Source organism: Mustela erminea, chromosome 7 (genome assembly GCF_009829155.1).
Source record: "Mustela erminea isolate mMusErm1 chromosome 7, mMusErm1.Pri, whole genome shotgun sequence".
NCBI lineage: Eukaryota > Metazoa > Chordata > Mammalia > Carnivora > Mustelidae > Mustela > Mustela erminea.
Window position 1 is genome coordinate 108,259,140 of NC_045620.1, and position 18,488 is coordinate 108,277,627.

Here is an 18,488-nt window from a genome sequence, read left to right on the forward strand (position 1 = left end):
AGAATACTGAAAATAATATCCATTCAGTCCTTTTTTAAGGAAGCTTCTTGGTGAGATCAGAAATGGCAATAATCAGCATTAAGGTAGAGTACACATCAGTTGTCAAATATAATTACAATTTTTTCAGTGTTAAATGAAGATATTGAAAGGTAACTATTATTTATGAAGACACCTTGATATCCCAAATGAATGAAATTAAATTTAGGTGAAATTATGCTTAACTAGAGGAAAAAAATTAATTGGAAGAAGAGGAAGTTAATTTGGGGCTTAACTACAAAAGCAATATTAAGTATTCCTCTTATTAAAGAAGAGTATAGTTTTAAAATGCAGAGAGCTTAACACCAGGGGAAAATATAAAGGATAATTAGCTGTTAACCTGATATGGACATATCACTTGGGGTCTTTTCATGAAGCAGATAACACAATAAACAAAGGACAATGGAAGTAATTTAATGAAGTAACTACTTGCAAAGGAAGAAGAGGTTACCAAAACTTGGCAAAAACTGATTGTAGGAAAAGGGCTTCTCTTGGAGGAGCAGTGAGCAAAGATACTGTGCAGCCTGGTCAGACCAAAACAGTGAGTGGCCTGACAGACAGGGAGCAGAGGGAAAGTATCCTCCAGTCCATGTCTTTTGTTTTTGCCTTCCATAGGCTGAAACCAGTCAGAAACTAGGGGATGCAGTCCACTGAGGGCAGCCTTCTGAGACATGGTCTAGTGTGGAAAGGGGCAGACAACGGGCCAGAGGGGTAAAAGGAGATTAGTAGCTTGGGTCACTTTCTTTTGCTAAGATTAATATGCATTGATTGGGCTTTTTCATATTGGGGTTAACCAATGTTTTCATGTTAGCGAAGTCAAGGTTAGCATGGTCCAAGTATGAAGGGTGAAATTGCCACACAAACCACAGAATGAGAGCTCTGCCTTGGGTGTAACAAGATCACTGGATCATCTCTATTCCATTTTCATTAAGTGAAGCAAAATCAATATGTTTTGGTGAATTAGAAGATTTTACTTCATGTCCTAGCTCTGTCACTTACTAAGTATGGCATCTTGGACACTTACTCACCTCTTATGACTAAAATTTCGAAGGGGTAGAATGGTGACAAGAGGTATTAGGAGGATTAAATGTAGTACTCTATCCATATAAATTAAGGTATATAAGAAATTCTCAGTAAATATTAGGTATTATTAAAGATGTGAGATTACCAATAATGCCATGATTTTCCTAACTTCAATCCTGAAGCTGTTTGTTTGTTTGTTTTAATAAATTTTGGTTGCTATGGCAAAGATAAGTCAGTTGATTTCCTAATAAAAATGCTTTATCTGGGTCTGGAGTTCATATCTGATGACATTTTCTGGGTCATTGTGGAGAAGCTGGTGATATTTCCAAAGCTGGTATGTTGTTTAGTGGTTGATAATTGTATATTTTGTATATACTTGTGTTTTCCAAATCATACACCACTATAAGATTTTTTCAAATATTAATAATGGATTAATAGGAAAAGTAAAAATAGTTTTTGCCTAATGGACATTGAAGTAGGTAAGTTTCCTTCTTGGTTCTAAGTGTGGCAAAATTATTTTAAACTTTTTCTAAATATTGCCTAATTTTAGATTTATAGAAAAGTTGCAAAATTATAGGGAGATTTCCTATATATTATTCATTGAGCTCCCCCTAATGTTAAGCATCTTATATAACTATGCTGCATTTGTCAAAACTAAAAATTAACACGAGTGTGCTGCTTTTTACTAAACTAAGATTGTTTTGTATTTTTTCAGTTATTCCAGAAATTACCTTTTTTGTTCCAAGATCCAATCTGATATGCTTTGTTGCAGTTAGGGCAGAGTTTTTTTCTTGTTGTTGTTGTTGTTGTTTGTGTTTTACTTATTTGTATTTTGGGGAAGATACATACAACTTTAAATATGGTGTAAAGGAAATATGCCCTTTTTAAAAGATTTATTTATTTGAGAGAGAGAGAGTGTGTGCCTGTGATGGTGGGGGGAGGGGCAAAGGGAGAGAGAGAATCTCAAGCGGACTCCCCACTGAGCATGGAGCTCAACAGGGGGCTTAATCTCATGATTGTGAGATCCTGACCTGAACTGAAATCAAGAGTTGGACACTTAACCTAGTGAGCCACCCAGGTACCCCAAGGAAACAATGCCTTACTAAGCTATACCAGTTTGCAGGGCAACTGTGTAACAAATTGCCGCAAACTTAATGGCTTAAAATGAGAAATTTTCATCCGATTACGTGTAACATAGTATTAAGAAGTCTTGACATTGGCATAAGGTCTTACAGGTGTTAATCCCAAATTCCTTTTCTCTCAATTAGACACCAAAGCCTCAATCATGTTTTAAAGAATTAACCATATGAATGATATACATTTTTAGACAAAAATTCAAGCCAGAAACTAAAACTAAAGCAAATGAATAGTTGTATCCATTTTAAAGGGCTTATATAATACTTGGAATAGTAAGATGTATCTTGTTCGTACACTTTCTGTCTAGCCTTTTATAATCCACATTTGATTAATTTTTGAACATTTCAATATGGTCAGATACTTCCAATTTAGCAGTATGATCTAAAAATATCATTGTAATGGGAACAAAAAAAAAAGTGAAACAAACTCCTACAACACAATGGCAATTGAAAACCATCACATAAACTCTGTTAATGGTGTATTCTAATTTTTATTGAAGTGATCTAAATCTGGAAGCATAAACTGCAGTTTAGAATGGTGTTTAGAGAATTCTAGTTCACCCATAGTTCATAGACAGGGAACTGACGTCTAAAAAGATTAGGGCCTGGCCCCTCAGGTCCATTCTTGTTATGCCACCATCCATTAAATAAGATTGATATTGAGGAAGACTAGAGCAAAGGGAAGGTAGTGGTTTAAAGTACAAGTCCTGGACAAGTTTCATTCCAATTCCTCCACCTATGTGATTTTGACCTCTATTTCTAATATCTTAATTTGTGAAGTCTGGATAATACTTCTTTTTTAGGTCTGCTAAAGTTTAAATGGTAGATATTGATGAAATCTATCATTTGTATAAAGCCCTTATTAAAATTCTGAATTAATGGTAAATGTATATAATAAGTGGTTGTATTGTGGTTAGGAGCTCTGACTCTGGAGTCTTAAGAAAACTGGTTTTGAATCATACTTCTTTTATTTAGAGGTGGAAAAAAAAACGAAAGGATAATGATGGTGTGTATCTCATAGTACTCTTGCGAGTACTCCATGAGAAGACTCCTAAAAAGGAAGAACTCAGTGAATGAATACATTTCATTGTGTTGCTATTAATAAACAACAAAGATATAGTAGTGTTGACAAAGGTAAATGACCCAATGAGCACAATAAAGGCTTGAACTAGGGCAGTTCTACATTCGGGAGAGTATAGAATGTCAACAATTATCTTTGAAAAATGAAGTATTCCTAGGAATTTCTTAATTTTATTTTAGAATAGGAAAATCAATATAATATATAACAAGAAATACGGTGATGAACAGATACAGCGACCCATAAGTCCTCTTAGATTTTATGCAATTCAAGTACTAAAGAAAATTTTTAAACATCTCAGATATCACCAAGTGTTCTGCTTAAAGGATATCTTTTCTTATTACATTTGGCACAAAGCAAAATGAGACTACTGGGAATAGTGTGCAGGAAGAGGATCCTGCCTGATACAGACTGTCAAAATGTCGTTACTAACCTTATACAAGGACGTTTCTTTTTTTAGCAAGAATATATTGCTCCAGAAATCTCAAGCTAGAGAATGTTTGAGGGCAGATTATACTAAGTATAGGATAATACTGTCAACATTAACCTAAATAGCTTATTTTAGAACTTGTTAAATAGTAAGTACAACATATGGTGGTGACATCATAAGACTTCATCTGTGACAATACTATTTGCAGTAATTAAGGTCACCCTGGTTTTTTTTTTGTGGTCTTACACTTACCAAACTAATCACCATAGAGGAAAAGTGCTTTACATTTGGGGCAATGATGAGTGACAAATGTGAAAATGATTTGACAAAAAGAACTATCAGTGATAAAACAAACAAAAGCTGTTATAATACTAGAACATGTTATTTGAGAAGCAGATTCTTGCTCAGTGAAATTTTTTATTTTAGACACTACATAACTAATATCCCATACTATGTACTGTGCTTACCTATCACTTTTAAAATACCACACTCTAAGATCAATGACCTTAACCTAATTTTTTTATTTTTACTTAATGAAACCTCACTAATGTAGGTAAGAACATTAAATTTTTAGGCGAAAGTAAACTTTAGAAAGCGGAACAATTTCTTACTGGCTAGATTTAAGAAGGAATTAGAGAAATATACAGAAAATGGCTTGAAAGAAAGTAGTCATCTTATATCTGTAAAGGCATAATATAGTTATTCATTAATTTATTCAATAAGTATTAAGCTCCTACAACGTGCTGCCATGCATTATTACGGGAAGTGTTTTCTGTATCAAGTGAGAAAGTTTGCAATTTTGAGAGTTCACAGATTTGAGCCTTTAATGGTTCTTAGAAGAAATTCTTTCCAAGAGACAACAAATATAGCTTCATTTATGCTAGAGTAACGATATTAACAATAGTGGACCTGTTGAGAGTGTCATCTCTAATTTTTTAACAGATAGGTATGAGGATTCCTTGGGTATAATGAGAAGATTTTATTTTTTTACATTGACAATCTGTGAGTTTACAGTGCTAAAAAAAAATCATAGTGATGTTTCTTGCTTGGTAGTAATTCAGGATAGATACTCAGATTGATCTTTCCAATAAAAACAACAAAATATTGGGTTAACACATTTTTAAATGAATTAAGAGCAGGCGGGCATGTGCAAATAATCAGAAGCTGAATAAATGAATGAAAAAGGGAACAAAAAGTGGTGGTCTGAGCACTAAAGTCTACTTTCCTATGAAGAGCACTTGTGAAATATGGTGAACTCGAGATTCAATTTGTATTCATTAAGGTATATAGGAGACAGGAGTGGCAAGTCTAATAGGCAATCCTATTTCACAATGCTAGGAAAACCTTGAGAAAACAAAATAAAATAGGAGAAAAGTGCTAATATATCAGAAATTAAAACAAATGTAAAGAGACAAAAATGTAGTAATGAGGAAAATAACTGTCAAACTGGATAAAAACACTAATTTCAGATATTCACTGTTTGTAAGAAGCATACCTAAGACACTAGGATAAAGAAAGGTTAAATAAAAAAATGGAAAATGTATGCCAGGTGAAACGTACATGAAAGAAAGTTTTGTAGGTATTTAATTTTAAGCAAGTTAGACTGTAAGTCAAAGTCATTTTGGAGATAATGTGTTACTACTTAATACAATTTACTGAGAAAATGTAGCTGCTTAAATTTGAATCCAAGATATATGATAACCTTAAAATACATAAATTTTATTTTTTTATTTTTCATAATTTTTAATTTTTTTTAATAAACGTATATTTTTTATCCCCAGGGGTACAGGTCTGTGAATCACAATACCTAAATTTTAAAAATGCTAAAGTTACAGAAAGAAGTGTATCTACCTTGTAGTGGGTCCTTAAAAATAACCTTTTACTCATTTATAGATAAGCTGCCCCTAAAACTTAGGGTATAGAATACATAAAGCCCCATTACTAAACTTCATCTAATGTGAGGGGTATAAAATACTGTACTCAACAAATTAAGAATAAATATTATTTTCAAACACACAAAGGATATTTTAAAAATGACCATGTATTAAGACATGAAAAATTATATTATTCACGATAAAGTCTGATCACAGTGTAAGAACTCAGTCAAAAAGATGACTAGAATAAAATTGATATGTTTGGAAATTAAGAAACACTTCCAAATAATGTATACATGAACAAGAAACCAAAAATACAATTTTAAAATTTGAAACTAAACAATGACAAAAGATTAACTATTTTAAAAATATATGTGTGATGCAGCTCAAGTAAAGCTTAGAAAATGAATTTATAGGCTGTGTTAGTCACACTGCTGCCATTACACATTGCTACAAAGTTAGTAGCTTCAACCAACACAGATTTACTCTCTTACAGTTCTGTAGGTCGGAAGTGTGTTATGGACTCACTGAGCTAAAATGTCAGTGGGTTTAATCATGTTGCATGTTTCCGACCACCAACACCCCCTGCCCCATCCCTGTCTTCCACTTTTTAGAGCTCATGTGATTAGACCCGACTTTACTGGATAATCCAAGATAGGTATCTTTACCTATCAGACTATCTGTCTCAGCAACATTGATTATTAAAAAAAAAAGAGAGAGAGAGAGAGAGAGAAGTCACAAAAATTATGAGTTAAAAAAGTAGACATAACTGGAGAGCATGTAAAAATTAGAAAAAGGATAAGAATAGTATTAAGGACTTTTGCCAGCACATTTGAAAACTTACATAAAATGGCAAATCCCTAGAAAAATTCAGTTCCTCAAAACTGAACTAGGGTAAAAAAAAAAAAAAAATTCCAAACTGTTCCCACATCAAGGATAGAATTATAGCAGTAGTTAAAAATCATCCTACAAATATAGTTTTATATGCAAGTTCTTCAGTCATTTAAGGAAGAAATAACTTCAGTTGTTCACAGAGTATTCAAAGAATAGAAAAAAAAATCACACTAACCAACGTATTTTATAATGCTTCCAAAACTTAGACACAAAAATGTATCAAGGACTGAAGAAGAGAGAAAATTACAAATCTTTCCGTATGAGAAAGATTCTGATTAAAATATTATCAAATTAAAGCCAGCCACATTTAAGAGTTAATATATCACTGATAAGACCAGTTTATCTCCAGCAAAGCAAGGTTCATTTGACCTTAGAATATCATCTATTACCATTTACCAAGTTTTAAAAAAACTAAAGAAGGATAAATCATACAGTAATTTCAGCATATTCAGTATCATAAAATATGTTAAGCATTTCTTATCAGATAATAAGAAAAGATACCTTTCTTAATCTGTTAAAAGATATTTGCCATAAACCTACAGAAAATATCATACCCTAATGTTTGTATAAGAAGTAGTGTGCCTAGGGCAACTGGGTGGTTCAGTGGGTTAAGTGCCCAACTCTTAGTTTAGGCTCAGATTGTGATCTCAGGATTGTGATCTCAGGGTCATGAGATAGAGCCCCATGTTGTGCTCGACACTGAGCATGGAGTCTGCCTAAGACTCTTTCTCCATCTCCTCCCTCTGCCCTTCCCTACCACTCACTCTCTCTCTCTTTCAATCTCTAAAATAAATAAATAAAGCTAAAAAAAAGAAGTAGGGTGCCTGCTATTACCACTTTTTTTCATAATCTTTCCTAACACAATCTTTTCCTAAACAATAAAAAAAAGAAAAAGAAATAAAAATTTTAAGAATTGGAAAAGCTTCCTAACTTCATTATTTCAGATGCTTATTAAATAGAAAACCTCAAAGTGTACCCAGAAAATGCATTAGATTGAATAAGAAGGCATGGCAAGCTTGAATACAAAAATGAAAATATAAAAGTTAATTGCATTTATATACACTAGAAAAAATTATCAGTAGGTGAAATTTAATAAGCATACCAATAACATTATAAGTAAAATGGCACTAATAAAAATGATATGTACAAGTGCCTTGTGAGAAAAATATAAAACTTAATTTTAAGCTTTTTTTTAAAAGACCTACATCAATGTCATTAAACTAATGGTAGAAAAGCTTAATATGGTAATTTTTCAGTTAGTCCTGGATTGGTCGGTAGAATTAATATAATCCTAATGGAAGTTCTAACAGAGTTTTCTTTGAGACTTGAGAGATGATTTTCAATTTTATATGGAAGATCAAAGATAAAAATAGAGAAAACACTCTTAAACAGTTTGGGATGCCTTTTCAGATAACTGTTATTATTATATGGTTATGGTAGCTAAGTCAACATACACTAACAGTCCCCTGTATGCATGAAATAACGATTTATGACAGAGCTGGCATTCCACATGAATAAGGAAAGGGCAAATTCTTCAACAAATTATATATATGTATATATATTATATATATACATATATATAATTATATATATATCATAACATATAATATATAATATATATAATAATATAATATAATAATTATATATATATATATAAAATCAGTTCTAGGTGGAATAAATAGAGATGTGTGGTGATACATGTTTAAAAACCAGATGTGCTGTCTGAAAGAAGCACCAAAGAAAGAAAGAAACTCTTGACTTTTATTGCTTGTTTCTGCATTGTAAGGATTACCATCATGGCCAGATTCATCCTATCAATGTGATGTCTTCTAGCTATCCAGATTTCTAAAAATGTAATAATTGGCTCTTGCAAGCCAGTACAAGCTGTCTCAAGCATATTGTTGATTATTAAGGGCTTAAATTAGAAGGAAAAGACCTATAGAAGACAACACACGACTTAGGTCTTTAAAGTTGGGGTAGAGGTGCCTGGATGGCTCAGCCAGTTAAGCATCTGTCTCTTGATTTCAGCTTAGGTTATGATCTCAAGGTCGTGAGACCAAGCTCTGTGTGGGCTCTGTGCTCAGTGTCAAATTTGGTTAAGATTCTCTCTTTCCGACTCCCTCTGTCCCCCACATCCCACTCACATGCTCTCTCTCTCTCTCAAAAAAATAAATAAAATCAGGATAGAGATTTTGAAACTAAAAATAGAATGTTACAAGATTAATAATTTTGATTAGAGCAGCTTTTATTTATCAACATGTGCCACAAAAATGAAGACAAACTTTTTCATGAAGTATTAACAACATATTTTTTCCCCAGAGAATATAAAGAGCTCCCACAGCTCAACAAGACATATGAACAAAAACACAAAGTAGAAACACAAGTGGTTAATAACATGTAATAAGATTTCCAGTGCCATAAAAATCACAGAAATGCAAGTTAAAGCCATCACAAAATGCTATTTTACTTCGAGAAGGACAAAAATTTTAAGTCTGACATCAAGTATTGAAAAGATGTGAAAAAATGAAAATTCTTATTATATAGTAATTGTGAGTATAAATTGAGAAAAAATTTTGGTACATGATTTGGAATCATTTAGTTTTTTGCTTTTTTTTTTCTTGAATCAGAGGTTTTTGACTGAGATCCACGGACCCTCAAATGTATGTGAACAGATTTCAGAGAGTCTGTGTTCTTAGGAAAAATATTTCATCTTTATTTTCATTAACTTTTAACTGAAAGTTAGCATTTCCTTAAATTATGAATGAAGGGAATGATCTACCAGTAGTATAAGAAAACCTAGGATTTATCACCACAGAAATTATAGTTATAATCATATCATATTATGGTTATTATGATATTCCCAAATATAATTTATGCTAACCATTTCTTTGAAATTTTAGCAGTAATTATACAACTTTTAGATTTTCTTCAAATGACGTTTAAGAACATTTATTACTTTAACACTTATAAAAGGTTTCAATTGTATTTTTAAACAATTGATTTTATCTTAACTCCACATATTTTACTTACTTAAAATGTGTAAAACACATAAAATGTTTAAAACATTGCTTTGAAAATGGCATGAGAGGCTTCTATGAACTACCAGAGGGCTTAGTAATATGAAATAGTTTGAGTCATGGCATACAAGCACTAGGAATTTGTGCTAGAATGATCATAATAGCACAGTTTATAATTGTGAGAGCTGAGAGCAATTGAAAAACTCACCAGTTGTGAAATGGATACAAAAATTGTTTATTTGTACAATAGAATATGATATTGTAGTGCAAATAATAAGTTACAGTTTTGTTTTTTAACAGTATGGATAACTTGTAGAAACAAAATACTGAAAGAATAAGTTGCAGAAAACATAGTAAAATATGTATATCATATACAAAATAGTCAAAAAATTATATAATATCTTGTTTAGGGATTCAAAAAATGTGGCAAAACTTTTTAAAAGTAAAGGAGTGGTAAAGTTAATTTAGGATAGTGGTAACATCTGAGCAAGGAGGGAAGTTGACGGTGGGGAGGCTATGTAGAGCTCTTGCAAGATGAAAGCACCACCCTTTATTTAGAGAAGTGTTGTGGAGGGGGGCACCTGGGTGACAGTCAGTTAAGCCCCAGACTCTTGATTTTGTCTCAGGTCATGGTCTCAGGGTCCTGGGAGCAAGCTTGTCAGGCCCTGTACTCAGTGGGGAGTCTGCTTAGGCTTCTCTCTCTCTCTCCTTCTCCTATTCCCTCAGCCCCCGTGTACTCTCTCTCTCTAAAATAAATGAATAAACCTTTTTAAAAAATGTGTTGTGGGTACAGAACTGTTCATTGTTTAAAATATTACATATTTTGTAACTATTACTTTGGATTCAATCAATATTTAACAGTAAGAATCTGGCTCTTGTTTTGTATGCCCTTTATATAGCTACATCAAATTTATAAAAGTTAGATTAATATTTCTTACAAGAGCATCGAAGAGGAGGGCTTTTGTTCTGTACCCCTAACCTTCTGTATGCTACAGATATAGTAGATGGTGTGACCTAGTAGACATAAAGATGCTTTGCTTAACTTAAAGAGTTGCAGTTCATCAAAATGCTTAGAAAATGGAGAGGAATGTCACTGGAAAAGAGAATATGGCAAATATGAAAAGTCTAATGAAGAGTGGAAGAATGAGTGACTGGAAGAATGGCAAACCATCTTTACTTTTATTCAAGGATGAACTTTTTTGTTGTTGGTGGTGGTAGTCAGCTGTATTTCACTTTTTTTTCTTTTTCATTTTATTTCATTTTATTTCTTTTCAGTGTTCCAAAATTCATTGTTCATGCACCACACCCAGTGCTCCATGCAATACGTGCCCTCCTTAGTACCCACCACCAGGCTCACCCAACCCCCCACGACCCCCCTCAAACCCTCAGTTTGTTTCTCAGAGCCCACAGTCTCTCATGGTTCGTCTCCCCCTCCAATTTCCCCCAGCTCCCTTCTCCTCTCCATCTCCCATTTTGTCTACAGGTTGGTTATTGATTCTCTGACTCCTAAAAATATAATTGGGAAAGTTTGATATCTTGAAAAGAATTGGGGGGGGGGACTTAAAAAAACTAGTTTCAAAATGAGTTTCTTGCTGTGGTGGTAGGTTAATTTCATTTGTAAACAAAGGCGAGAATTCCCCGGACTTTCATGTATTAAATAGCAATGATACAGCATCCAATTACCTTGAGAAACCTGGAAAATAACAAAGGCACCTGCCCCTGGCAAACCTTTGAGATTGAAAAGAAGGCCAAGTTTATATATGAATAATTAGTAAACACTTCTCCAGGTTGATGAGGGTAGTGACTGACCCTAAAATGACCCTGATCACAAATGTGGTACCTTAGATTTTGGAATAATCCTACTCCTTGGTACTCGCCATATAGATACTATAGGGAAGTTTCTGATGACATTTAAAGCAGAGAATCATAATAGGAACTCTCTGTAAGGTAGAAATAATAGCAGTTGGAAATGTAATGGATTTTTCCCTTTTCTTGTAGGTGATGTAATAGTAATAATGATGATGATGTAATAGCAACAACTTGTTAATTATCATGCTTGGGAAAGAGTGAAGAAGACAAAAAGTTTGTTTGTTTTTCCAGTGGGAGTAAGTTAATTTTAAGAAAAACAGAGATATATTAGATTTAAAAGGGTTTTGGGTTGCCTTTTTTCTTTTTTTTTAAGTCAGAATGGCAGATCCAAACACCTGAGATACATGGCTGCATTCAGAAATCTAAGAAACAGTTATGTTCTTCAGAGTTTGGTGTATTCTCAGGGCATATTTTTAGCAATTGCACTATTTTGTGTTATTTGAATCCAGATGTATGTCTAAACATAGTGGTTTGCTTCATGGCATCAAAAATATGGTAAACATGATAATTATATACTTACCCTTAATTCTAGTATGTCCTACTTTCATTTTATTAAAATGATTTTGGTGTTTCATCCCACAGTTTATGCAAATTCACACACACCTGTGATAAAATTGTTGTCCTTAGTTAGTGTTTGAATATAAACAGAATAAAAGAAATATCTCACTCAGAGGAAGATGTCTTTTTCCAACGAAAGGTGGCATACCATATCATTTGCACTAATTATGCACCTTATTTCACATTAAAAGCACATTTCAGGCAGTTAAGTCATATGCATGTCTTTTCCTTCTGAAATATTGTGATAATACTACTAAGGCTTTTCTTGAGGTTTTCTTTTTTGAAATATGCCAGAACTGCTCTTTTCTCCAAAAACCAATAAATTATATTACAAACAAAATCAAACCCATTCAGAATATTGTTTTTGTAATTATGGAATAAGAAGGACAATCATTAAACAGAAGAGAAATAATATGAATCATTCTTTAAAGCATGTACCAGTCTCTTTATTCTGTCAATATTATTGTGATATGAATTACCAAACCTTAAAGGGATTTTTGTTTATCATCAAACTACTCTAATTTCTGTTGAGAGAAATAGGCACAAAGAAAGGCAATGAAGCTTTGCCTAAAGATTGTCAATATGATGAGGAGGATTGAGACGTGAATACATTAAACTCAATATTGATGGAAAGTCCTTGATCAGAGATGGGAAAATTCAAAAAGCAACTTTCCTGAAAAGGAAATAGGAGTTGACCTGTAAACACAAGAGTTCAATATGAAATGGCTTGAAGCAATGTGCTTAACTGATTTGAATCTTGTACAATACTAACACATTTAAATAATTCTTGAACATTACTTACAACCTTATTAGTGTCTGTGACTATAGATCTTCATCAAACGTTTCCAAAAGTCCTAAAGTTACCAGGTTTACTTAGGAATCCATTGTCTGAAGGAGACCCTTAGAGGAGTTTACTGCACTAGCGAACAGATGGACGCAGTCGCAGTAAAGGGTATATAATTTTGCTCAGGGTGTATAAAACAAAGATTCTAGTAACTGTGATATTGAGCCTGTTTACCTCTTCTATGGTAAAGAAATGTGTGGTAATAGTCGAGAAACCAGGGATTTGGAAACCTGACAAAGGAAAAGCAAACACAAACAAACCAAAAAATAAAAACAAAACACATTTATATATTGTCAGAAATGACACTGGACATCAAGAATTTTTTTTTAACAAAAACTTCGTTTTTAAACAGATAGGAAACAATTCCACCATCTGCGAAACTTCTAGATTGAAATGTTGCTAGATTATTAGATTTAGAAAGAAAAAATTACTTTAAGCTTAAGAAGTCTGTTTGCTTCCCTTTGAGAGCATGTCTCAATTTAATCTGATTTGGAGATTTTCGTAGAATTCTCTGTCAGCATTTTATCTGTTTGCAGCATTACTACTATAAAGAAATGGTACTTAGTGGATTGATTCAGAAATATGCTTTTCCTAACTCCCAAGTGATTTCAGGACAAGCTCCATGGTAGTCTTTTGAAGTATGTTAAGTACTTTAAAGAGAAATAGACTTGAGATTTTAATCTGCAGTAATGTGATTTATGGTTTTTACAACACTAAAAATAGAGGTTTACATTTTAGTATTTCCAAACAATAGCAAGTGTAACACTAATTTCACAAACTTAAGTGCATTTGTCTTTCCTGGATATTACTGACATGTAAACATCTTTGTTACATATGGAAATTAATTTGGAGAACATTAAAATAAGGACTAAAGTTTGTAAAGGACTGAATTGAATCTGTGTGGCTATAAACTGTCTGCAATTCTGAGTCGATCCTCTTTTATCATGATATGACTTATGATCTGTGCTTTCAGAAGTCACAATATTATTTTTTCTGTAAAAATTATTCTGATTTATTAAAAAAATCCTAAATAGGCTTTGATGGCATTTATTTGCATTTTATCCATAATTACTAATTCCTTTACATGTCCAGCTTCTGCATTTCAAAACGCCAGAAGTCTATAAAGAAAATACAAGCTTCACCACATATCAATAAAATTGTAATTGAAAAGTGCTTACGTAGCAGTTCAAGTCAGCCCATTACTTGTAATGATATTACTCTTACCAATGACAAATATGTTCCATCATAATCATAAATCAGTTCCTACTGTGCCAGTCTCCAGTAAAACAACTCTTAAATAAAACATTTCAGAAATGCTGTGCTGAAGGAATAGCAACAATAAAAAGTGCAGCTTCTCGTTTCACTTTATGAAAGAAGTAGTTGGGTATGTTATTTCCACCTTAATTTGAGTCCTGTGCTGTTAACATCTATTCCTTCTTCTGCATTCTCTTTTGGGCTTCTGGGCACAGAAGTTCTTTGTTCTTGCTGATGCTCTTACTAAGCTCATAAGGAAACAAATTTCATTCATTCTTCATTTAACCTTTTAATCCTTATAGACCTCTACTTTAGAGAATAGTCTTTATCCTTAGAAATACGTATAAAAAATCAAATGCAGGGTGTTCTTTGGAAAGGAAGGTACCCCCCTTGTTTGGCAAAGACAATGGATAGTACTTTCACATCATCATACAGAGGCAAGGCCCATAACCTTGGCCTTGAGAACTTTATAAAGTGAAAGTTTAAAAAATAAGGCGGTTTTTGAAAAACAAGTTTGTTCAAATACTGAACCAGTATTGCAAGTACTATAACGTTGCACTAACATTTCTGTGCCAGCTGTATCAGGGAAATGCTTCCTAAGCCTAATTACATACTTACCCTTTCTTTTCTAAGAGGTAGGTAGAGCTAGAGATAGAAATAACAAATATGGAGATAAAGATGTAATTTTCTGATTTCACAAAACAGCTACTTTTTTGCAATGAAAGGTGAAATATGTTATTTGTAACACAAATTGAATTTACCCCACAGTCAATGACATAAAAGGACTTAGCATTCCAAGGCAGTAAAAAGGTACCACTATCATTCAAGGTGTATACTTTGATCTGCCTTGACAATGTTCACCTTCTGAAGACCTAGTAGAATCTTGAAGAAAACCCTCAATTTTTAGGCAAATATCTTGTACCTACTATTTTCTTTATTTTTGTGAGCGCACGCACGTGTGCACTTACACAAGCTGGGGGGCGGGAGAGGCGGAGGGCTGGAGAGAGAATCCTAAGCAGGCTTCATGCTCAGTGCACAGCGAATTCAGTATCTTTGGACTCTAAGATCATGACCTGAGCCGAAATAAAGAGTCAGACACTGAACTGACTGAGCCACCCAGGCCCCCCTCATACTGTTTTCAAAGGAGATTCTGATGCATGTGTAAAAGGGAGTTACCTCTATGTCTTGAATAAGGTACACAGAATGATTGATTTTGACAATCAGAAATGCAGTTACATCACAATGTGACTTAAGTGAAAATAAGAGGAAAAAACGCAGAGGGAATAATAGTTAAATACCACAGTGTATTAAGCCAGCCTACTTAGCCCGTGTGCCCTGGGCATGAGTGTGGGATGGAAATCCAGCTCTCTTCTCTTTGTCTCAATTCTGTCTAAGTGTGAACATCTTGCCAGGCTGAGAGTGGCTCTAGTTCTTCAAAATATATAGGTTTTTCTACCCGACAGATCCTCTGATTGGGTATGACAAGCCGGAAATTTATTCAATTTCAGCAACTTCTAGATGTTATTTGAGAATTGTAGTATTCGTTATTTATAAAGCCTTTGAAAGTCATCATTGTGGAGTACAGGGTAAGACTGAGTGGTTTACTGGTTCTAAAATATTTTATAATATTTATATAAAATATTTCTCCTTATATTTTTTCTCATTTATATGACTATGTTAACATGTAAAGTAAAATGCCTCTGTCTAGGCTCATCTGTACTATAATACTGTGCTTTCTCTTCACTAGTAAGTGATAACAGCTAGCCAGACACAAAGAGCACCGCTGTTTGATACTAATAGTACTGATTTTGCAGACAGGAGAGAGATTTATCTTTCTTTTTCTTTTCTTTGTTGACTTTAAAAATTAAGGCCAAATCCAGGTACAGCAGCATAAAGATATTCCTCTGCATAAAAAATGTAAGTTCTAACTATTGCAAAACTTCTTAAAACAAAACTTGAAAACAACAACAAAACTCCTGGTCCTCCAAACTGCTATCCTAGCCATCAGTCCTCTTAATACTCGGGTGAATAAAAAAGCTTTAAGAGAAAATAATTAATTACTAGGGTAGCAATAAAATCAGAATAGCCATTATTGTCCCTACAGAAAGGATATACTAGGTGCTCAGTCTGCACAGGCAAACAAGACTGGGTCCTCTGGGAAGACATCATCAGAAGACTTCGAAGTGAAGTGAGTCTCCCACTGTGGCAGTGTTATTTCTGATATTGTGTTATTACATAATTTAATTTTCTTTTTTTTTTAATCGTTTCTTTTTTAATTTAAATTCCGGTTTGTTGCCATATAGTATAATACTAATCTTAGGAATAGAAGTTAGTGATTCATAACTTATACAACAATTGAGCCCATCGCCACTGGCCTCCCCTCCAGCAACCCTCAGTTTGTGGTCAAGTCTGTTTTGTGATTTGCTTCTCTCTCTCTTTTCTCCCCCCTCCATGTTCATCTGTTTCATTCTTAAATTGCACATATGAGTGAAATCATATGGTATCTCTCTCTGGCTGACCTTTTCATTTAACATACTACACTCTAGCTCCTTCCACGTTGTTGCAAATGGCAAGATTTCATTCTTTTCATGGCTGAATAATATTCCATTGTGTATCTGTGTGTGTACACAATGGAATATGTGTGTGTGTGTGTGTGTGTGTGTGTGTGTGTGTGTGTACACACACAGACCAATCTTCTTTATCCATTCATCAGTGATGGACATATGGGCTTTTTTTTATAAGTTGGCTTTTGTTGGTAATACTGCTATAAATATCAGGGTGTGTGTATCCCTTCAAATCAGTATTTTTGTATCCTTTGGATAAATACCTACTAGCACTCTTGCTGGGTCCTAGGGTAGCACTATCTTTAACTTTTTGAGGAAATGCCATACTGTTTTCCAGAGTGGCTGTACCTGCTTGCATTCCCAACCCTTTCTATCTTGTTAACATCTCTTGTTTCCTGTGTTGTTACTTTTAGCTGTAATGACAGGCATCAGGTGATATCTCACTGTAGTTTTGATTTGTATTTCCCTGATGCCAAATGATGTTGAGTATTTTTCATGTGTGTGTTAGCCATCTGTATGTTTCTTCATGTCTTCTGCCCATTTCTTAACTGGATTTTTTGGTTTTGGGGTGCTGAGTTTGATAAATTCTTTATAGATTTTTGGATACTAATTCTTTATCAGATAAGTCATTTGCAAAGATCTTCTCCCATTCTGAAGGTTGCCTTTTAGTTTGGGGGAAAAAGTAATTTTTTCTTCATTTTAGAACTTTTCATTTACAAAGCTATAGTATAGTAGTATAATGTAGTTCTAGACAGTATTGTACTGGCACAAAGACAGATTAATGGAACAGCACAGAGAACTCAGAAATGGACCCACAATTAATCTGGTCAACTTCTCTTCCAATGACACTGTTGCAGAATACCCCAAAGAAAAAAGACAGTCTCTTCAACAAATGATGTTGGAAAAACTGACAACAACATGAAAAAGAATGACATTGGATTACTTTCTTTCTTTTTTTTTTTTTAAGATTTTATTTATTTATTTGACAGACAGAGGTCACAAGTAGGCAGAGAAGCAGGCAGAGAGAGAGGAAGGGAAGCAGGCTCCCTGCAGAGCAGAGAGCCCGATGTGGGGCTCGATCCCAGGACCCTGAGACCACGACCTGAGCCGAAGGCAGAGGCTTTAACCCACTGAGCCACCCAGGCGCCCCTGGATTACTTTCTTATATTATACACAAAAATAGATGAAAATTGGATAAAAGACCTAAATGTGAGAGAGGAAACCATCAAAATCCTAGAGAAGAACACAGGCAGTAACCTCTTGGACATCTTTGACTTCTTATTAGTTGTATCTCTGGAGACAGGGAAAACAAGAGCAAAAATGAACTATGGGGATTTCAGCAAGATAAAAATCTTCTGCACAGCAAAAGAAGCAATCAACAAAACTAAATCAGAATTCAGAAATGGGTCCCCTTTGGCCAAAATCAAGGTATTGGTTCTGTTTTATTCCTTTTGGAGGCTTTAGGGAAGAATCCATTTCCTTGCATTGGCCACAGCTTCTACAGGTTGCCTAAATTCCTCGCTCAGGGTTTCTTCAGTCTTCAAACTCAACAGCATCTTCACATTTGTCTGTCACTGACCAGTTTTTGTTATCTATCTCTTTCCCTGCCTCTGATTGTCCTGCCCTTTCTCCCCTTGTTAGTGCCCTGTAATTACACTGGAAACACTTAGGTAATCCAGGATAATCTTCCATTTTGAAATCCTCAATTTAATCACATCTTCAGAGTTCCTTTGCCAGGTAAGGTAACATATTTAGAGTCCAGGGATTAGGATGTGGACATCTTTGATAGGGGAAAGGGTGGTGGGGATGGAAGTTGGGAGAGGAGGCCATTATTCTAATCCCTACAGGCACCATGTCAGTTTTTTATAAAATCTGAGATCTGGTTGAATAGGTGACATATTCCAGATGTTC